The sequence below is a fragment of the Cornus florida genome, unplaced genomic scaffold (genome assembly GCF_030987335.1).
Source record: "Cornus florida cultivar Cherokee Brave unplaced genomic scaffold, ASM3098733v1 CherokeeBrave_3.0.0_Hap2_Chr03, whole genome shotgun sequence".
Taxonomy (NCBI): Eukaryota; Viridiplantae; Streptophyta; class Magnoliopsida; order Cornales; family Cornaceae; genus Cornus; species Cornus florida.
Genome location: NW_026775573.1, coordinates 54,290,105 through 54,314,676, shown reverse-complemented (window position 1 = coordinate 54,314,676; position 24,572 = coordinate 54,290,105).

The following is a 24,572-nucleotide window of genomic DNA, read 5'->3' as shown; positions in this document are numbered from 1 at the left end:
TTTCTAGCATGCCGCAATTCAATTCCAAGTTGTATATCATCATAAGGATTAAATCTTAAACAAGGAAATTAATTAAATGAAAGGTTTCAAAACGTCACCGAATATTCTAAATCAAATATATGTGAAGCTATGTGGCATGTAGATCAAGAATATCAAGTCGGAATTCGAATGGAGTGAATAGTGCACTTGGGGCAAATTAATTAATCAAATTAATTAATAATTACTAATTTTCAAAGCACCTCCAATTACTTTCAAATTCAACTATGTTGAAGAACATGTTAAGGCCTAATATAATATGCTAACACATATTAATTTCAAGCTAGTTAAGGACATGTGAATTAATCTTTCACCTAAGATAAATATTAAATAAAATCTTTAATACTTATTCAAATGTTCCAATTTTAATACACGACAATGAGCATATCAAGGGGCAATATAAAATCATGCTACATGTTTAAACCAAGTCATGAGCAACCGGGAATATTAGATCCCGTATAAGAAAAAAAAATAATAAAATCTCAAGATTTAATATTTAATCATGCAAACAAGTAGTATAAGCATCACAAGCATGCTATATAACAAGAATTTAAACCTTGAACATCTCCTATATCAATTTGAGATGAAAATCCCAAAGGCCCACCAAAATAAAAGTGTTCTGAATTCGACGATACCGATAGGTTTTGTCGGGGACAACACCGTGAACAAGAATCCGCAAGAAGCCCTATGAAAATCATAACTTGACCTCAAAACCAAACTCAAGAAATGGTCAAAACTAAATTCTAATAAGGGGGAAAGGTAGAGCACGGCGAGGGGAACAACAAACGTTAAGGCTGAAGACTTTCCATCAAAGAAAAGTGAACCAAAAGAGGAGAGAGAAGATGGCAGCACCCCTTGGGCTGCCATGGGAGCTCCAGGTCGTGCATGAAGAGGGGAGAAGATGAAAAATGAAATATCTCACCCCCCTTTTATAGAAATCTCAAAAAGTGCCCCGAACGGGCCCCGCCGGGTCCAAAAAAGTAAAATTTGAGCAGCCGCGCTCAAATGGCAAAACTTTGTGAACAAAAAAGATTCAAAATGATAAAATATGAATAACGGAAGAAACGGCGTCAAAAACTGAGTCCTGGCCAGAAAGTTTTGCCCAAAACAAGTTTGGCGAAAACTGGGGCCAGAAACCCTGAAACTGGAAAACATTGACCAGGAGGAAATTCCATGAGTACATAACTCGATGAAATATGAAAATGAATCCCGTACGAGGATCCAGGCTCAAAACAAGACATTTTGTAATAACTTTCATTAATTGCACAATGGCCCCTCCAAAAAGTGAAAACTGCACTTATGGCCCAGAATGAAAATATCTTCCAAAAATTTTTCTTAAAAACCCCTAAAATAAAATATTTTCAAAATATATTTACGAAAAACACCCCAAGAAAAGAAAATAATTTCAAAGAACTTTGCATCTATGCCCCTATGGACACCGGGAGCAACTAGAGTACTTTCTTGCAAAAGTAAAGATACGTATTTCGTGAAAACCACTCAAGATGAAGGTACGTGAAGTCAAAAACCAACTCTGAGCATGAGAAGTGAGGTTGTGCCAAAAACTGACAAACGGAGATAAGACAGAATAGGGAAAAGGACGAAATAGCGCATAATGTCGAAAAACGAAAAATGTGAAAATGACTCAATTCTTAAAGGAAGTTGTTAATCCACGGAAAAGAGTCTCAGGAACCAATTCTGAGCACTCGAGATGACACTAAGCGACATGAAACAGAGCTCAGAAAAGAAAATTAAACGAAAAAAATTCATTCGTAAAATTTCAGAAAAAATGAAAGGAAGGCAAATGACCGGGTCGTTACACCATCAATCCAAACACTTATAACTTATCCACACAGCCAAACACCACTGCTCTTTTCACTGTCTATATATATATATATCGTCTCTGCTCGTTCAACCTCTCTCCCACCCACTGCACCGTCCATATATATGTATATATACACAAATATATGGTTTCTCAACACTGAACCTCTCTTTCACTGTCTATATATATATATGCAACTTATTCAACAAAAAATAAATAAAAGAAAATCTCTACAATTTAGCTTAACCCAATCTCCATCACATGGGCAGAGCAGGGAAAAAAAATTCGCCATCACTCTATCTCATTTACACATACATCATGCCAACATAGTTCAAATCAAGCATCTAAGAGTAAAACATAGTTCAATGCTAAAATTAATTTATTTTTGTGATTAAATTTATCTTCTGGTTACAACATTCACAAAGCACAGATTTTTTTTTTTCCCTTTTCTGAATGGTAATGGAATGTGAAATTAGAAGGAATCAAAAAATGGGTTTCAGATAATTTGCTTTCTCCCCCCACTCTCACACAGAAAATGATTTTGTTATGAGAAAATATAACAAAAATGTTAGGCTCGGGTGAATATAGGAACCGATTTGTCAATTTCAGAGTTGGGTTTTGAGAGGATTGTGGTGGGAATGATGGGCACAAGGGGAAGACCTACTTCGTTAGGTCTCATTAGGAGAATGAGTTGTGATGAGATTGGGCACCCAGTAAGAGATGAATGAACCGCCATACCCAACCGAACAAGACCGATGCCTCTCTTCCTTTGGTGCTGCCGTCGATGTACCTTTTCTTGCCCAATACGATCATGAGGATGAATTGCTCCGGTGTATTTTCAAAAACCCTTTTTAATTGATGGTTAGGGTTTCTGATTTGGGACTATGGACTGAGAATTGTTATTCGAAATGAAGGGTTGCAGAGTAGTAGAGAGAAAGAAGTTTAATTCTCTGCATCAGTGGGAGGCCTAGAGAATTAACCTCCATGATTGTAGAGGCAGATTCGTACCAAGAGAGTATGGATTTGAGGAGGTTCTATAGAAGATGATGATGGTTTCTCATCGATGTTGCCTCTTTGTGGTTCTTTTTCTTTCGCCACGGACGTTGTTTCTTGAGTTCTCTCTTTGGTCCCTTCTTTCTCTCTCTATACATTTCTCTCTCTTTATCTCTATTTTATTAGCTGTGTTTGTGGTTTGATGAGGGGTAAAATGGACTTTTTTAATTTTCGGTGAAAAGAGATGACCAGAATAACCTTATCTGTCCTAAGACTACACCAAGACCATAGTTGAGGGGGGTTATTTGTAGTTGAAGGGGGTTAGTTGCACTTAAGGTACAGTTGGAGGGGGTTTATTGCACTTTACCCATTTATTTATGATTATTAAAAAGAAACAAGCTTATGCCTTCATAATTTAAAAAATGAGACGATTGAAAAAAAATTCTCTTACCATGCTTATATTTGTTTGGAATAAAAAATTGGGAAAAAAAAAAAAAAAAAAACAAATGGAGTAAATAATGTATGTATAATTACATGATGATTCAAAATAGAGTCGACATATTCTTGTTTAGATGCAATATCTATATCATAATTATAAATTAATCATTACTTATATTAGTATACATTATCAGGGTTAGTTATGAAATAGTATATTACAATTTTTTTTATTCTTTTTTACAAATTTTAGAGCTTATCAAACAAGTTAATGCACCATTTTTTTTTTTTTTTTTAAAAGTTCAAGGTTTACAAACAAGGTTGTCTATTAATTATTTTTAATATAAATTTAATATTTTTACATCATCAAATAATGTTTTCATTTATCTATAAACAAAAACATAAACATTAATTATGTTTTAAAAAAAAAAAAATCAAGGTTTACAAACAAGGTTGTCTATTAAGTATTTTTAATATAAATTTAATATTTTTACATCATCAAATAATGGTTTCATTTATCTATAAACATAAACATTGATTATGTTTAAACTTTAAATGATAAACAAAAATAGAAAAAAATAAAATAAAATAATGATAAAACAGTAATTTTGCCTCCACTCTCTCTCACACAGTCCCACACTCCCATCCACGTAAACAATTAAGGTCAAAAACTCAAACATCATGTTGTTATTCTAAAGTGGAACCTAAAATTCGCACACGGAGAGAGAGAGAGAAATTCGGTTCATGTGCCACTGCCACTTCTCTATGCAGCGCCGACCACCAAACCAATCAGATCAAGAGCTTTTGGTTCGAAATCTGATGAATTTTAGGGCTACAACTGTGGAATTAGTGTCATTTTGGAGGAGAAAAACTCTAGGCTTCTGAACGAAGAGGTATCTTTGTTGTTTACAAGTCAGTTTGTTTTGTGTCAGCTCAAAATTTTAGTTTAATTTCTTGCTAAAAGTGCAAAATTTTGATGACATACTAAAGTAAATTATAAATTTCATTTTTTTTTTGTTCCGCTTATCTATAAGTTTTTGGGCAATATTGTTTCCTTTTTAATCTAAGATTCGCGTGGGTGATTGATTTTATTATTATTATTTTTTTGAACTTCTATACTGAAATAACCATGTATATATGTATACCTTCAATTTTTACTTTGGAAACTTGCTTGAAGGGAACTTCCATTGGAACCTTTTTTTCAATATGGGTTTTATTCATGGGCTCCACACAAAGTACATGAAAAACAGTCTGTTTGTTAAAAATAGATGAGTAAATGAATTACCTTGGAAAACCTGTTTCTTATATTATGATGGATACACTTATTGGGTTTGGTATTGCTCATACAATAATATTGTTTATGGTATATTTGGCCTCACTGTATTTTAGAATTCATCTCATTTTCTATAGATTTATGTAAAAATCAAGAATGTTGCAATTAATTGAAGAGGGATTATATAATTGTACCTGATTGATGATTAAACCACACAGTACCTTTAGATTTTGACGAAGATCCTTAGAGTCCTTTGAGAATTTCCTGCAAAATATTAGAGTGCTCTACCGAGTTGTCGTACAATGGAGCTATATATGGTTATGAAACCCTTTTATACATGAAAACAATGGGGACGGCGTCACTACAAATAAACATACTTAAGTCTCTCTTCTCATCATGAAAACTTCGATACCCATGACTATGATTAAATCCTACAAAATAAGTTGGAAAATTATTATCCAACGGTATAAAATTATACTATAAATTAGATCACAACTTGACAAGTATAACCTCTACCCATCAAGTATCAATAATCACACTGCAATTCAGTTTTAGAATATATAGTGCATAGAACCACAAAAATAATTTTATTTAGGGTAAAGTGCAATAAACCCCTTCCAACTATACCTTACGTGCAACTAACCCCCTTCAACTACAAATAACCCCCCTCAACTACGGTCTTGGTGTAGTCTTAGGACAGATAAGGTTATTCCGGTCATCTTTTTTCACCGAAAATTGGAAAAGTCCATTTTACCCCTCATCAAACCACAAACGCAGCTAATAAAATAGAGATAGAAATGTATAGAGAGAGAGAAGGGACCAAAGAGAGAACTCAAGAAACGACGTCCATAGCGGAAGAAAAAGAACCACAAAGAGGCAACATCTATGAGAAACCATCATCATCTTCTATAGAACCCCTCAAATCCATACTCTCTTGGTACAAATCAGCCTCTACAATCACATCATCTTCTTCTTCTGGGTTGCCGGCGTTTTACGCCTCTGTTCTGCCGGAGGTTAATTCTCTGGGCCTCCTACTAATGCAGAGAATTAAACTTCTTTCTCTTTACTACTCTGCAATCCTTCATTTCAAATAACAATTCTCAGTCCATAGTCCCAAATCAGAAACCCTAACCATCAATTAAAAAGGGTTTTTGAAAATACGCCAGAGCAATTCGTCCCCATGATCGTATTGAGCAAGAAAAGGTACACCGACGGCAGCACCATAGGAGGAGAGGCATCTGTCTTGTTCGGTTGGGTATGGCGGTTCATTCATCTCTTACTGGGTGCCCAATCTCACCACAACTCATTCTCCTAATGAGACCTAACGAAGTAGGTCTTCCCCTTGTGCTCATCATTGCCACCACAATCCTCTCAAAACCCAACTCTAAAATTGACAAATCAGTTCCTATATTCACCCGAGCCTAACATTTTTGTTATGTTTTCTAATAACAAAATCGTTTTCTGTGTGTGAGAGAGGGGGGAGAAAGCAAACTATCTGAAACCCATTTTTTGATTCCTTCTAATTTCACATTCCATTACCGTTCAGAAAAGGGAAAAAAAAAAATCTGTGCTTTGTAAATGTTGTAACCAGAAGATAAATTTAATCACAAAAAAAATTAATTTTAGCATTCAACTATGTTTTACTCTTAGATACTTGATTTTAACTATGTTGGCATGAAGTATGTGTGAATGAGATAGAGTGATGGCGAATTTTTTTTTTCCTGCTCTGCCCATGTGATGGAGATTGGGTTAAGCTAAATTGTAGAGATTGTCTTTTATTTATTTTTTGTTGAATAAGTTGCATATATATATATATAGAAAGTGAAAGAGAGGTTCAATGTTGAGAAATGATATATTTGTGTATATATACATATATATGGACGGTGCAGTGGGTGGGAGAGAGGTTCAACGAGCAGAGACGATATATATATATATATATATATATATATATATATATATATATATAGACAATGAAAAGAGCAGTGGTGTTTGGCTGTGTGGATAAGTTATAAGTGTTTGGATTGATGGTAACAAAATGGGTATTGTTGTCCTTTCATATTCATAAGGGCACTATGGTCATATACATTCAAAATGTGTGTCAAACCAACAATTCGTGGTAAAGGCACCGGAATGGGTAAGTTGCAACCAAAGAGTAAATGTAGAGGGTTTTCAGCTACTTTAGAAATTCAAGGGGGTTTTTTTACCTATTGAGGTATAGTTAAGGGGGGTTTATTGCACTTTACCTTAAATAAATTATCTAAATTTTAACATTCATATAAGTATCATTTATTTCACAAAAACCTCTACTGAGTCTGAAATTTCATTACCAATAATATCACGAGGTAAGCGCATTTAATCATATGTATATATATAGTGGCGTTCAATTGTTTCCTGGTGAGTATAGAGTTGTATATTCACTTTTAATTGTGACCTTAGAATCTAATCCAACGATAATTAATTAATCACTATTTCCTTTTTATATTTTGGGATAATTAAAAAAAAATAGAATTTTGTGAGTTAAAGGACAAAACAGTGGAGTCAAAATTAAGTTTTCCAAATCAATAGAATTTAATCAAAATTTGACGTGGACATGAAAATCTACATTGTATTTTTTTTTTCCTAAATTGCCCTTCTATTGTTATTTGGGAAATTATGGTACTGTCCGTCCCTCTCATATGTATAGAGAGAAACTGAGACGTTTTGGGGCGCCTCTCCTGAAATGCCATTGCTTTATCTCTCTTCTCAAAGGGTTTTGGGTCTCATATGTAGAGAGTATATGTATATGTGTGTGTGTATGTGTTTTTTTCAAATAATTATTGCTTCGCTGGAATCTGACCCACTTGAATCATTCCTTGATGACACATTGCAGGAGCCACACTTTCAGGCACTGTCCGGAATCTGACCCACTTGAATCATTCCCCGATGACACATTGCAGGAGCCATAGTTTTAGGCACTGTGTTCACCTTTGAAAACCACTAATTGCAGCTACCAGGTTTGGCCTGGAACATTATCCGGCGATGGAGCTGACGTCCTCAGAGATGGCGGCTTCAAATTGCAACCGGCGCATCCGTCCATCTCCCGGCACAAACTGGGTGGTCCGGCTGGGCGGGAACCGGGTGTAACTTCGACGATTCCTGTAACGGAAAATGCAACACCGGCGACTGTGGCAAACTCAAGTGCACCGGTGGCGGCATTCTGGGGACTGCAGGTACGCGGGTTGAACGGCGGTCATCAACGCCCAGTGCAAAACGTCTCAGTTTTTCTCTCTCTAAGTATGAGAAAGGGACAGTACCATAATTTCACAACAATAATAAAGGGACAGTACCATAATTTCACAACAATAACAGAAGGACAATTTAGAGAAAAAAATATAATATATTGTAAATTTTCATATCCGGACTTTGATAAAATTCCATGTATTTGGAAAACTTAATTTTGACTCCATTAACCCACAAAATTCTATATTTAAGGCAATTGTTTCTTTTTTTATTTATTTTATTACCATTATATATTATTAATAAGAAATGACAAAACTAGACAGGTTTAAGATTTTCTTTTATACGAATTCCTTTCGAATTCTTAAAGCATATTAATTAAAAATAAAAAAATTTAATGAATTCCAATTCCCTCCATTCCTATCCGTTTAGCCAGGGAATTCTTAAAGCATAGTAGATGAAAAATTAACGTTGAATAATCCAATTACAATGCAATGTTGCACTCTCAAAATATATTTATTTGTATGTGTGTGTGTAGAAAAATGAATTCAAAGACAAACAAAATCGTCAAATCATATAACCCAATATATAAACTATGAAAAAGAAAGGGAATGGACCACCTCGACCACCTACCCTGGCATTGCCACCGCCGCCGCCGCCACCACCTACCCCGCCACTGTCGGTGGTGGTAGAGGTGGCGGCAGTGGCGGGGTAGATGGTGGCGGCGAAGGCAGTGGCGGGGTAGGTGATGGTGGCAGTGATAGAGGTGGAATGGGCCGTGGCAATTCAAAGTTAATGGGAATGGAAATTTCATTATTTATTTATTTATTTATTTTCCAGATGTAGTTGCCTTCTATGTTTTAACATTCTATCATCGAAAGAATTGGAAATAATTAAAAAAAAATTTATTTTTAATTGGTATGCTTTAAGAATTTGGATGGGAAAGAATTCGGATAAAAGAAAATCCTAACCAATTTTGTTTTAATTTGTTTCCATTAAAAACATGTTTAGTTTTGTCATTTCTTATTAATAATATATAATGGCAATAAAAAAAGAAGCAATTGTCTTAAATATAAAAAGGAAACACTGATTAATTAATTACCGTATAATTAGATTTTAAGATCAAGATTAAAAGTGAGTATACTACTCTATCCTCACCAGGGAGCAATTGAACGCTACTGTGTATATATATGTATCAATTATTTTCGTAATAAAATTCACCATAACTCTCATAAAAAATCACCATAAAAATGATATTTATGATTTTTTTATTAAAATATTCCCAAACATGTACTTTCACACATTTCACTCAAGCATTTATTATGAGAGAAATGATAAACATCATAGAATGATTTTCATGATTGTGCGTCAACATGTTGCTCAAGGCATTGTACATATTCATTCTGTAACTTCCGTTGATCAAATCCCTAATATCTTTATCAGAGCTCATCCGTTAGAAAGATTTTTGGAATTAGTTTACAAACTCAAATTAATTTATACTCTACCACCTTGAGTTTGAGGAGAATGTTAACATAATTATATAAGATTATATTATAACCGTTATACAATAATTGTATCCATGATTATAGCAATTATATAGCCATTCACTAGCCTCTATATATTTCTTCCTTTGTTCATGATTTACACATGATCAATATATAGAACATATATTGTATTTCTCTGTCTCTCTTTTGTATTCAATAATCGGTTTCTTATGCATGATAAGACGATACTTGCCTACTCATCGGTGAGTAGGTTATTCTTAATGACAGCTCATATAATCCAATCACAAATATACACAGTTTGTGATTGTAAAATCAAGAAAGTTATAACTAAAGAAATCAGATGGGATTACTGAATTTATTTTTAAAAAATATATTCATTATTATTTATTACTTTTCTAATTTTGTAATCACATGTGCATTTGTAATTGGACCACATGAGCAAATTTTTCTAATTTCGTAATCATGTGTGTATTTGTGATTCGACCACATGAGCTGTCAGTAAGGATTGTCAGATAGGTAAGTAAACTTGTATTATTTTAAAATTGGTGATTTTGTTATGGACACCTGATTGTAAATATTGTTAAATAAAAAAAAATTGATAAACAAAATTATTATATGCAAATAGCTGTCGAATTTTAAGTTATTGGAGGTGAAAATTATACATAAGTCAAAAGGTATATTTTTAAGAAAAAATAAATAAAAAATGAGCACATTATCACCAACCTTCTGACCTCAATTTTTGACTCTTCCTCTGAATACAACGTAGTTGGGAATGAGTCGAAAAGAAAGAGATATTTACGGGATTTTTTTTTTTTAAGAGTTCCAACGTAATCCAACCACGTTTTATTTGGAGGAAGAATCGACAATTAAGGTCAGAAGACCTATCATTTCTCTTTGACATTACTATTTAATATTAAATTAAAGGTTATAATTATTATTTTAAAATTATAAAAATACCCCATCTTCTTCCCAAGCACTTTGAATGTCAAATTTGATTTAATAGCTTTTAATTAATATTTTTGTAAACACTTTGGGTATTACTTTTGTAATTTTAAAATAATAATTATATTTTTAAATTTAATATTAAATATGAAGGTCAACTTTATTGAAATTTTATGTTAGAAAAGGGGTTTTGTAATTTTAACATTAATTTTAAAGAATATGGATCTCTACCATTACGTACAAAGAATATAGTATCCTTATAATATCTTATCAGATTATAAATGGATCCAAAAAAAAAAAAAAAAAAACAAAACAAAAGAAAAAAAAAAAAAAGAAAATTTACTTTACTAACCTAATTACTCTCACCACTACAACTAACTTTACTAACCTAATTATTCACTTTTAGCTAGTTTTCAAAAATAACGAATAAATTATTCAAGTTAATAAATGATTCCTTGAAATAGTTAACTCTATTCTTACACAAAATTATTTCGGATTCTACCTAACCTAATTAGTTGCTCCAATTTTTTAAGTTTACTCCCACATCTTAAATGTTAACTGATATTAGTAGAATCATTTCTTCATTGAAAACAATCACCAGAATCATTTTTTCATAGCTTTGATCATTTTTTATGCATGACAGAAAAACAAAATCATGTAATATTGGTGGCTGTGTCCAAAAAAAAAATCATGTAAAATTGAATTTTATTATATCACCAACCTGTTAATATTTAGTCCTATGGTCTGTTAGATGGCCCGTGGGACATGTGTCCTACTAGGGGAGCTTATTATAATTTGCCATTGTTAATTTTACTCTAGTAATTTATTTTAATTTATAAACAAAATTGGTAAATTTTTATACTGTTGCTTTTTTATATTTAATTTTAGGGTTAAAATAATAAACCTCTATCTACTTTTAAAGCCGTGCATAAAAATCTTTCAATAAAATTAAAAGATTTCTTGAGTTAAGAAAACTTATCAAGATACCTTCAAATCACTGACCAACCTGTCAAATGAGTTGTGAAATGTCAAATTTGATATTGGTTTTAAATTTTATTAAAATTTTATGTTAGAAAAGGGTTTTGTAATTTTAACCTTAATTTTAAAGGATATGAATCTCTCCCATTACCTACTGATAGGGAAAAATAAACCTAACCTACCTTGACCTAACAATAGAGGCAACTAAGTGTTGACCAGCCGCCAGACCTCTTCGACTTTCGAGCGATGATATTTCATTATCAAGATAAGATTTCCATTGGATAAAAATGATAACATTTCGTTATCAAGGATAAGATTTCCATTGGATAAGAATGATGATATTCCCTTATCAAGGATGAGGGAAGTGACCATAAATACGAAGACGACTCGAGAATAGGGTACACATAAAAAACTCCTACTAGAATTTTGACGATAGAAATTCTTTCTCTAGAAACCCCCACTAACTTGATCATCAGAGAGTCAACGGCCGGCACCACACCGGTGTTTGATTTAACCGTCTTTGTTTTGTAGAAAACGGTGTCGTACCAAGCCGCGGCGAATTTCAACCCCAACAGTTGGCACCGTCTATGAGAAATACGATTTCCTTAAATATTGTTTGGTTGGGTATATGCATTTACGGTCCGGTATGGTTACTGAACGAACATCATTGCAGGAATCTGGTCAAGGGGAAGAGTCGGGTGAAAACCTAGACGTCCTAAACGACCAGGAACAGCTTGCAGCTTTGGAATTACAGGTCCAAACTCTGAATCAGGGTATAGACCAATTGATCCAGCAAAATGCAGCGTTCCTGCAACATCTTATTCCACCAGTTCAACCGAACTTGCCCCGACAAGACCTCTCGAACCCAAATGGAGGTAATGGGAATCTTGAGGAGCGGGATAATCATCCTCCCCAAAATGAGACCGAAGTGGAACAAAGCCAAGTGGGGAACCGACATAGGGAGGTGATCCACCCATCTCTTCCATAGAGTTCCCGACCCCATGAAGACACAATTGTCATTGAAAAGACAAAGGAGATTTCCCATTTTGACCTAGAAATGCAGGATCTCAAGGCGAAGATGGAAGATGTGACGCAAACCATGAAGGGGAAAGGCATTGCAGCTATAAATGGTTTGGTGCAGAAAACCAACTTGCCATTCAGCGCCTCGGTTATGAAATGCCCCTTGCCGGGCAAATTTAGAATGCCCTCAATTGAGAGTTTCGATGAAACTAGAGATCCCCTCCACCACTTGGAGACTTTTCAAGCGCTTATGCATCCGCACGTGATGCCGAATGAGATCATGTGTATAGCCTTCCCAACGACCCTTAAAGGATCAGCACGGGTATGGTTCAATAAGTTAAAGCCAGGAACCATCGAAACCTTTGAAGAATTGAGTAAGCACTTTGTGGGCCATTTTATTGCTGGCCAGAGGCACAGAAGATCGGCTACCTACCTTTTTACGGTGAAGCAGTAAAAGGGAGAGGCACTGTGAGACTACATATGTCGTTTCAACACGGAGATGCTGTAGGTGGAGGAAGTGGATGACAAGGTGTCCCTAACCGCCTTTATGGGATGACTCCAAACCTCGAGATTCCTCTTCTCTTTATCAAAGGAACCCCTACTAGCATGGCCGAGTTATTGGTCCGAGCTTAAAAATATATGAATGCTGAAGATGCTATGACTGCGACAAAGAGAATAAAAGGGGATAATAAGAAGGCAGACAAGAAAAGGCCGGCTCTGACAACCAAAATGAAAAGTAAACCAAGTATAAGAAACCCATAGTCAACCATAGTGAAAGGGCATCTCGTTACAAGAGCGCGAAGAGGTATGCAAATTATACTTCTTTAAATATGCCAATAGATCAAGTTTTCCTGCAAATCCAGGATGAACCATATCTGAAGTGGCTACCAAAGTTGAAGTCGGATCTGACGAGGAGACCTCGTGATAAGTACTATAGGTTCCATAAAGACCATGGGTATGCCATAGAGGATTGCTTCGACCTCAAGGATCAGATTGAGACTTTGATCCGAAGAGGACACATGCGAAGGTTTATTGTGGGGAATGATAGGACTGACATTAATCCACCAAGAGCATGCCGAGATAACCACCCCCCTGATCAGCAATCAATGGGAGAATTAAGGTTATAGTCGGGGGATGTGCAGGAGGTGGGGAATCAAGCTCAGCCCGTAAGGCCCATGCCAGGAGGATGCGAAACTCGTCAATGCCTCGTCTAGGTGGTCCTGTTATCACATTTTCAGATGAAGATATTAAGGACGTGCAACAATCCCATAACGACCCTCTCGTTGTCACCATGATGATCGCTAACTATAGTATTCGGCGGATCTTGGTGGATAATAGAAGTTCGGCTGATATCATTTTCCTTGATCAATTCGACAAAATGAAGATTGGTAAAGAGAAACTCAGACCTACTAGATCACCATTAGTGGGATTCGCAGGAGATAATGTCTATCCTCTAGGAGCGGTCATTCTCCCCATCATTGCCGGAACCAACCCAGAACAAGTTACTGTCATGGTAGACTTCCTAGTGGTGGATTGTCTATCTGCTTATAATGTCATTCTAGGAATGATGACCTTAAACTCGATGAAGGCCATCACTTTGACTTATCACTTCTTGATGTGCTTCCCCACAGAGCATGGCATAAGCGAACTAAGAGGAGACCAGACCACTGCCAGAGAATGCTACGTTGCATCTCTCAAAGAAAAGAAGCAGCAAAAGGCCTTGATTGTCGAAGAAATTGAAGAAAAGGAGTAAAACCGAGCCAAGCCAATTGAGGACCTGGTGGAGATATGCCTAAGTGACAACGACATAATAAAAAAAGGTGAGGATGGGGCCTTAACTCCCCTTAGATTTCATGAATATTCTTATACAGTTCCTTAGACAGAATCAAGATGTGTTCGCATGGTCACATGAAGACATGCCTGGTATTAATCCAGCTACGATCGAGCATCGATTAAACACGGATCCCATGTTCAAGCCTATCAGGCAAAAATGAAGAACATTTGCCGCAGAGAGGAACATGGCTATATTGGAAGAGGTGAAAAAGCTTCTGAAAGTTGATTTTATCCAAGAGGTTAATTATCCCGACTGGTTGGCTAATGTTATTTTGGCAAAAAAGGCTAATGGAAAATGGAGGTTGTGCGTAAACTTTACCGATTTAAATAAGGCATGCCCCAAAGATAGCTTCCCTCTACCAAGAATTGATATGTTAGTAGAAGGAATGACTGGCCATGAGTTGCTCAGTTTCATAGATGCATATTTAGGGTATAACCAAATCTCAATGCATCCATCAGACAGAGAGAAGACCTCTTTTGTCATGGACAGAGGTTTATATTGCTACAAGGTGATGCCTTTTGGGCTCAAAAATGCTGGTGTAACATACCAGCGGCTAGTCAACTTGATGTTCAAGAATCAAATCGGAAGGAATATGGAAGTATATGTGGATGACATGCTCGTAAAAAGCTTGAAAGCTCAAGGCCACCTAGCTGATTTACATGAGATATTCCAAGTCCTCAGGAAACACCAAATGAAGCTCAACCCAGGCAAATGTGCCTTTGGTGTCTCCTCTGGGAAATTCCTTGGTTACATGGTAAGCAAGAGAGGGATAAGGCTAATCCCAAGAAAATCCAGGCGATTCTCAACATGCGGTCTCTAGCATCGACGGGAAGAATCGCTACTCTGAACAGGTTAATTTCCAGGGCAACGGATAGGTATTTAACTTTTTTTCGTTTGCTCAAGAAAGCTTTTTCATGGACACCTGAGTGCAAGCAAGCTTTTATAGAGCCAAAGGAGTATCTCACTTCACCACCGTTACTATTATGAGCGATGTAAGGAGAGCAACTGTATTTGTACTTGGAGGTTTCTCTATCTGTAGTAAGCTCAGCCTTAGTCCGCGAAGAGGATGGAATCTAGAAACTAGCATGTTATACTAGTCGTGCATTCAAGGGTATAGAAGAGAGGTACTTAAGGATAGAAAAGTTGGCATTTGCTCTAGTTGTCTTTGCAAGGAAACACAAGCCTTACTTTTAAGCGCATACAATAATAGTACTGACAAAGCAACCATTTAGGCAGGTCCTCCGCAAACCTGATACTTTAGGGCAACTCATGAAATAGTAGGTAGAACTTGGAGAGTTTGATATCCAAACCAGAATGGCCTTAAAAGCCCAGGTACTGGCAGATGTTATAGCAGAATTCACACCAGAAGATGAGTACAAGCATAGCTTAAATGAGCAAGAAAAAACTAAATCTACTTGGACATTATATGTGGATAGGTCAGTTAACGCCCATGCAAGTAGGGCAAGTCAAGTAATTATCTCCCCAAATGGGGAATGCATCAAATATGCACTCAGGTTTGGATTCAAGGTAACCAACAATGAGGCAGAATATGAAGCCCTCCTGGCAGGCCTTAGGATGGCTAAAGCCCTGGAAGTTGAGTGACTAATAGCGTATACTGATTCTCAACTAATAGCTGGACAAGTCAGGGGGAATATGAAGCCAAGGATGAGAAGATGAAGACCTATCTGCATAAGATAGAAGATATCAAGGGCTGTTTTAAGAAGTTTTGCATTCATCGGATCCCCCGAGAAGATAATGAGCAGGCAGACGCCCTAGCTCGACTAGCAACCGCAGAGGAAGATAAAGCCATACATGTGGAACATTTGGATGAGCCTATCATAGTTCCGGATTGGCCACAGAAAATACACCAGGTGATCCAAGGCATGGAATGGGCAGAATATAGAGAACGAAGAGCTACCCCAAGATTGCATGGAAGCACAAAAGATCAGAATGCGTGCAGCAAAATATTCCCTCATTAATGGGGTTCTTTATAAGAAGGGATTTTCTCTACCCTACTTATGTTGTGTCTCCACTGATAAGGCAAACAAAATTCTAAAGGACATATATGAAAGCCTTTGTGGAAACCATGCTGTAGGCAGATCACTAGCGCATAAAGCTATCCGACAAGGATACTTTTAGCCTACTATGAAGAAAGATGTGGTTAATTTTGTGAAAAAATGTGACAAGTACCAAAGATTCGCCAATATCCCAAAATGACCCACAAAAGAGTTAACCCCTCTTACAGGGCTGTAGCCTTTTGCCCAATGGAGAACGGACCTCATCGGCCCCTTACCCCCAGGGAAGGGACAAACTAAATATGCAATTGTGGCCATCGATTACTTCACCAAGTGGGTGGAGGTTGAGCCATTAGCTCATATTGGAGCAAATGAAGTAAAGAAATTTTTCTGGAAGATAATAATTTGCAGGTTCGGAGCACCAAGGGTGATTATGACAGATAATGGGAAGTAGTTTGAAAGTGAGTAGTTCCTTGATTTTTGAAATGAGCTTGGGATCAAAATTCATTTCTCTTTTCCTGCCTATCTCTAAGCCAATGGGTAAGTTAAGGTCACGAATAGGACAATATTGAAGATGATCAAGACACGTCTAGAAAAGACCAAGGGCTTGTGGCCTGACCAAATACCTGGAGTCTTATAGGCCTATCGTACTACCGTGAGAGTCCCCACTGGGGAGACCCCCTTTGGGTTAGCTTTTGCAAGTGAAGTGGTGATCCCGGTAGAAACAAAGGTTGTCACCTTAAAAACCAAGTATTTCGAACCTTAACAGAACGAGATAGAACTTCGGTTAAACTTGGACCTTGTAAAAGAAAAAAGAGAGTAGACCCAAGTCAAGGTTACAGCTTACCAGCGGATGATATCCAAGTACTACAATGCCCGGGTCAAGCTAGGAGACCTGGTGTTTTGCGAGGTTACCCCGGTTACTAAAGAAAAGGGGGAAGGAAAATTAGCTCCCAACTGAGAGGGCCCCTATCGAGTAACCCAGAGCAACATACCGAGGGCATACTGGTTAGAGACACTTGGTGGAAGCCAACTTCCCTACCCATAGAATGCAGAACATTTGAGAAAATATTACCAGTAGGTACTTATGCTAGGCTATGGTTTTTTATTATCTCACTTTTAAAGTGATAACATGTTTTTACCTTCAATAAAGCGGACCAGTGTTTAATGAATGCTAATGATCAACTATCAAATATTATTTTCGATAAGTTTTTAAAAAAACAATTATTCGTCTTTATTTCACATTTTTCTATTGCTGATGATTCTACTATTGAATTTAATAAGTTATGAAAGGACTAGTAAAATGTTAAGTCTATTTCTTTACTAAAAGAGATAATTGACATTTCCGTATTAAAGGGACAAGTTGGGTGAAGCTCGTAAAAACACATTCCTTTAGAAGAAGGACGGGCTAAGTGAAGCTTGAAAAGTGTTCAAATATTTCTTTAACAAAGATGTGTTCAATACCACAAAGGGAGAGCCACATCAATAGAAAAGGAATTATGCATAAGGAAATAATAAGTATAGAGCAACATCATGAAAGACAAAATGTCAAAAGCAACACAACTATTTTCTGAATTAAGAGAGATTCTGAAAAGTTGAAGGGATCGACATGCTAAGAAAGCAAAAAACCTAAAATATAAATATATATATATATATACACTACTACTACTACTACTACGAAGCTCAATCTTCCTCTTTTCTCTTAGCTTGAATATCATACGTAGAAAAATCTATGTCTGGACGATCTTTGCTGACAAGGGCTTTGAACTGGTCAAAACCATCACAACAAGCCTTGCTTATGAGCACCATGAACTCATCAGAATTTTTAAAGCTCTCCACGGCAGCTAGCTTCTTAAGTTCTAGCTTATCAAAGTATTCTTTGGTAAGTCTCACTTTCTCATCTTGAAAGCTTAATTTTGCATTAGCCAAGTCATCTTCTTTATTTTTAAGTATAGAAGTAACATCTTCGTATTTAGCCTTGAGGGAAGCAATCTCTAGGGAAAGCTTCTCGTATTCTTTTGCAATGACAACAGAGTATATAATGCCCTAAAAATAAATAAATAAATAAATAAATAGTGGCAAATAGTTAAAAAAGAAAGGGATGTACATGATAAGAGTAAAGTCTCACCTGGCTAATTAGATGAAGAAATTTCAGTAAAAGCTCAGCTGTCAGCAGGTTCTGCAATCTGGCAGAGTCATCTTTTACCACCATTTTATGTAACCTATCATACACGACACTAGCGTTATCAAGAATCAATTCCTCTCAGGAAAAGGCTTGGTTGGTGGAAGTCGACACCAAACCAAAACTTTTAAATCCCGTAGGAACCCCACTAGATTTATCGAAACCTAAAGATGTAGGAGTAGGACCTAATAACACTCCAGAGCTTGAAGGTCTACCATAATTTTCCTCTCCTACCCTTCGTAATTTTTTGGAAGTAGGAGTAGAGGGAAGATTACTTGACCAGACTTGGGCCAGAAGCCTTTTACTGAGTTTCTTGCCTACATAAAGAGTAATAAAAAATAAAAATAAAAAGTAAAAAAATTAATGAAAAATTAACTAAAACCAATGAGTATACGTATAGATGCCTTCGTTTTTCTTACCTCTCTCTAAATGGGTAGGAATTTCAATTGAGCTAGTAGCTCGTACATACAATTCTAAAGCTTCATCAATCATAAAAGCATTGAAGGACTTCACTAGGTAAGTGGACGCATTTCCTACATATTTCTCCTCTTGGGATGAGAGAACTGGTTTGTCCTTAAAGTTTGAAAAAAGAAATTTTAAGTTGCAATTCTCTAAATGAATAAATAAAATAAATTTCTCCCAAAGCAAAAAAAAATAAAAAATAAAAATTGTTCAAGTGAACAGTAGCCGCGGGCACTTTTCCCAAAGGAATAGTGCCCAAGGAAAAAAAAAATTAAACTAATAATAATAATTATTATTGTTATTATTTTACTGTTCAAGTGAACAGTACCCGTAAGCACTATTCCCAAGGGAACAGTGCAAAGGGCAAAAAAAAAAAAAAACTTGGAATATATATATATATATAAATCTTTACCTGCAGGATCTGAATTACTCCAACAACTTGAAATCTTCCCACATATGCACCGAAAATTAAAAAGAAATGACTCTTCCAGCCTTTATAATTTTCAGGAGCTGCAACAATAAGGAATAACTTCTTTGATCTACACTGGAAGCACCAGAAGTTATCCTTTTTCTTGGGGTAGTAAAAATACAAGAATTGATTTACTATTAGACGACCATTGCCACACCTTCCCCAAACAATCAAATAACCTATAATAATTCTTTATGAATTAGGGGCAATTTGATAAGGAGCTATCTTCAGATGAGAAAGTAAATCTTCTACAAATGGATGAATCAAAAAACACAAACCAGCAGTAAAAGTCAACTCAAAAAAGCATACCTCACCCAAACGAACAGAAGAACATCTATCCTCTGGTTTGGGTTTGTGAAGGTGAATAGATGAAGGAATGGAATATTTCAATCTACAATTATGTAAATTCTCATCCTTAATTAAGGATTCTCCTTTACGTGGGGGTTGCTTGGAAAAAACAGTCCTTGGTTTTGAGGGGTAATCAACCCCAGATTCGCCAACATAATCAGGATCAAGTTCTTCAACACTTTCAGAATTTGATTCTTGAGATTGGGATTTAACATTCAAGTTATCTTCATGCACAAACATGATGAGATTGTGGATATCGTGAAAACAGTGAAACCACTTAGGAATTACACCAACAACTTGACAGAGATGACTGGACCTAACTATTTATCTCGTAAATTGAGGTTTGGAAGAATCCAAGTAAAAACAATAATAACTACAACGATCCATAAAAAACTCAGAGTCATGATCCATCTTAAAGAAATTTAGACAACAAGAGAAAAAAAAAAAAAGAAAAAAAAAGAAAAAAAGGGAGGTAAATAAATAAATATATATATTTATTTATAGGAAAATCCTTTTTGAGTAACAATGAAATTCTCGTGAAAGAGTCCTACTAAAATTTGGAAAGGGGCTTGTAGTAAAAAGGAGATAAATAAAAGATAAGAAAGTATATATACATCTTAGTCACTATTTCTTTGGTCCAAAACGTACCCGAAAATAGGGGGCAACTGATAGGGAAAAATAAACCAAACCTACCTTGACCTAACAATAGAGGCAACTTAGTATTGACCAGCTGCCAGAACTGTTCGACTTTCGAACGATAATATTTCGTTATCAAGGATAAGATTTCCATTGGATAAAAATGATGACATTTCGTTATTAAGGATAAGATTTGCATTAGATAAGAATGATGATATTCCCTTATCAAGGATGAGGGAAGTGACCATAAATACGAAGACGACTCGAGAATAAAGTACACACAAAAAACTCCTACTAGAATTTTGATGATAGAAATTATTTCTCTAGAAACCCCACTAACTTGACTTAGCCGTCTTTGTTGTATAGGAAACAGGTGAATTTCAACCCCAACACCTACAATATAGTATCTTTATAATATCATACCAGATTTTTGAATGGATCCATAAAACAAAAAAAAACTTTACTAACCTAATTCTCTTACCTTTACCTAGTTTACAAAAAAAAATGATTACTGTTAACCCCATTACAATAAAAAACCTAAAATTTTTCCTTACACAAATGCTTTACAAATGACTTTACTAACCTAATTTAAAAAATAAATGATTACTTGAAATAGTAAACCCTATTATAAAAACTCAAATTTTTTCTTACACATACACGTGTACATCTACATGGCCGATTACACCATTTATTTTAGATTCTAGTCGTTATAATGAGCTAAATGCACATCAATATAACCGGATAGTATTTCAAATTCTACCATTTAAAATCAGATGAATGCTGCATTATAATCTGAAGGTAAGTTACAATGGATTAGTTGCTCCATTTTTTCAGTTTACTCTAACATTTTAAATGTTAAATGATATTAGTAGAATCATTTTTTCATTTAAACAAATGATGATTGAAATTCAGTTCACTCTCAAATTTTGGTAAGTAATAATATGTATAAGCAAAAGTCATAAAAAAAGAGTTAGCTTTGATCAATTTTTTTTTTTTATATTTTTTATTTTTATTTTTTATGCATGGCAAAGAAAAACAAAATCATGTAATATTGGTGGCTGTGTCCAAAAATAAAATAATGTAAAATTGAATTTTATTATGTTAGGTAAAAAACATGTTAGTTCACTCTCATTGCAAGTGGTATCACAATCACAACTAAATAATGACTAAAGGAAATGGAAAAGTATAATGATACTTGCACCGATTTGTTGCACCGAATGTTTCTGATTGGTTATTTATACATAGTATATGTAAGTGGAGGGCCCCACTTCTTTATTTATGCGATTTGTTGTAATGAATTGTCAGATTTATGCATAAATAAAGAAGCGGGGTCCTCCACTTACATATACTATGCATAAATAACCAATCAGAAATATTCGGTGTAACAAATCGGTGCAAGTATCACTACTCAATAGGAAAAACCAAATGCGGAATGGAAAAGGATGAGATCTTGCAATTTCATTTAATGACTCTTCAATCACATAACCTAAAGTTCATAAACAAAAAGATCATTTCTATTTTTTTGAGACAATGATGGGCTGCCCGCACGTGTGTTCTAGATGGGTCAAACCCACCACGACATGGTCCATACCTACTACACACCAACTTTCATATATATACTTATACATATACCAATTAGTCTTAGAGATTATGATCTTCAACAGCCTTATTGCAACAGGTGGATGCTTATTCATTTATCCAAAAACTTAAATTATCGAGTAATATTACATATTCATTCATTTATAACTATTTCACTTTCTATCCAGATCCGAGGTAAAACAAGTACCCCTTGTAACATTCTCCTCCATCCGAACTCATAACGCCCTCATTACGGTTGGGCCACCCTGTCTGCCCGAGTGGACTCACCCGGATATCTCCAGGCTAGATGCTTAGCGTGACATCGATCAAAGAATGGGTCTGACTCTGATACCAACTGTAACAATTGGGCGTTTGCCCATTTATCAAAAAACTTAAACTATTGGGTAATGCTGCATACCTATTCATTTATACCCATTTCACTTTCTATCTGGATTCGATGTTGTGCATGTACCATTTGTAACACTTATACACACCCATTTCACTTCTTTTAAGCCTATAAAATACTTTGCACCCAATTTCACATTCAACCGAAACAAAATTGAGAAAATAAGTATATCATATTCATCTACTTTCGGAATTCACCACAATCATTGAATCGGACAACCATAATTTTAGTCCAAAGAATGCTTAACATAAGCTTAGTTTTGAACAAGAATAACTTAAGAAATATTTAGTCCAAAAAGAATAAAAACAACGTGATCAATAATTTTTTTGTTTTTATAAGATGAAAGGGTGAAAATAAAGAGAATGGAAGAAAAGATGGTTCCAATGGAAATATTTGTCTTTACTAGTAACCTTTCTCTGCTCTTATATTTTATTCCTCATCATTTTGAGGCTAGATTTAGACATCTAACATTGATTATATAACAAAGTTAATATTTTCTATTAAATTTTGAGTAATAAAGGGGTGGTAATTTAAGTCCAAACTCATTAAACCGTTCAAACTTGTCCACTAAAATCAAATTATTTGGACATTCAAATTTAAGTTAGTAGGTCAATAATGGATAAAAAGTGGGAACTTATATAATTCGAGATTGAATGACCAACAGCCAGTGTTTGGTTGATCTAATGATAGAGAGAAAATACAACAGAGGGTTTTTGTTCTTTTGAAATTACATTAATGTATGCAGCATTTTTATGAGGTGGCATGGTTTAATAGGGTTGTATTTGCCTAAAAAATGTGGGGACAATGCTTAACAACCCCCATCAAGGTGGGGATATCAGCTTTTTCCATATATAAATATATACTAGTATTATTTGTTGGAAATAAACTTGATTTTAGAATTTTAGTATTAATTAGTATTTTAAAGTATTTGATATATATGATGCGCGCATGTGTGCATTTTATGTTAGTGGGGCAGTAAATAGTCTTAATGGTGAAGGTTATGTAAAATCAAGAGGTGTGGGAATTAAACTTCATAAATATCATGTTAGTGAGAGTAGCGGAAGTTAAGCCTAAAGGTTGTGTTAATGTGAGTAATTGAGCACTTAAATATAATTATTACATCTTTGTTCATGTGGCCTATATATTCATGTACTCTAGTCAAATAATACTACAAGTGAAATAAAAGTATTTTCCTCCATTTTATTCTCTTCCAAATATTATAGTGTTGTGTGTGTATCTAAGCCACTATTTCTAACAAAGTGGCATCAGAGCAAAATCCAACAAAGTGGTATCAAAGCCAGGTTCCATATCAGTGCTAGGTTTCATGTTTAAAGCCTAGACGATCCTGAAGGCTTAACGAAGTTGATCTTAGAAGGTTTAACATTTTGAGAAAAACATGTTTCTCATTGATGATGATGAAGAGGAGAAAATGTATTTTCTTAGTGAGAAGATGACGTTCTTTAATTACAAAAGAATGAGAATCATCACGACTTCATACCTAAAAGCATGTAATTTGTGGGATGTTGTTGGAGAAGAGCCAAAGAATGACATGTCTAACAAGATTCGTGTATGTGAAAAAAGAAGTGAAGGCATTAGTAGTGTTGCAAAAGGCAATATATCAAGAAATTTAGGAGTATTTTGGAAAGGCCAAAACTCCAAGTTATGTTTAGAAGATGCTCGACCATTATTTCCAATCATAGAGGTGAGTCACTACCCATAGAGTATTGGTTACAATGTTTTGAGGATGATGAGTTTACGACGGCTGATTATGAAAGTCTTGAGGACAAATTTGTGGAGAATGAAGAGGAATACTATGCAAATGAAGTTAAACATTTTGAAGATTCAAAAATGGAAAGAGAACTTGAAATGGTGAATGAGGAAGATGTAAAGAAAGATATTGATGAAGAAATTGAAAAAGTGGAGGAAAATGAAGTGAAAAGAGAAATTAAAGAAGAAAAAAGTGTTAAAGAAGTGTCAAAAGTTGATGAAGTTTGTGAGTTGATGTAATGTTTCCAATTTTACCATTTTTCAATTTCTAGATTTTTTTTAAATTTTTTGAGGGTATTTTTGTCTTTTTTTTCGTTTTGCATGTCGAACGTCGTGGGTGTGCCGGGTGTGTTAGAGAGTTGGTTGGGGCATTTCATTGAGTTCAGGACTCTTTGAAATGCAAGGGTTGCCATTTCAACATTTTTTAGTTTTATGGACCAGACAGTCTCGGGTCGGACTGTTACCAGAATTGTTGTGTACGTGAGTTGTGTCTCGAGTCATTTGCATACCATGCATTATTATTTTTGTGCCTAAGTAAATTTTTTAAGTGCTATATGGTGTGGCTATGATATAGTTGGAGAATATATATAATTTTTATGGTGGAAATTTAAAAGAAAATAAAAATATTTTTAGTGGTGGGACCCACCACCTCTTTTAA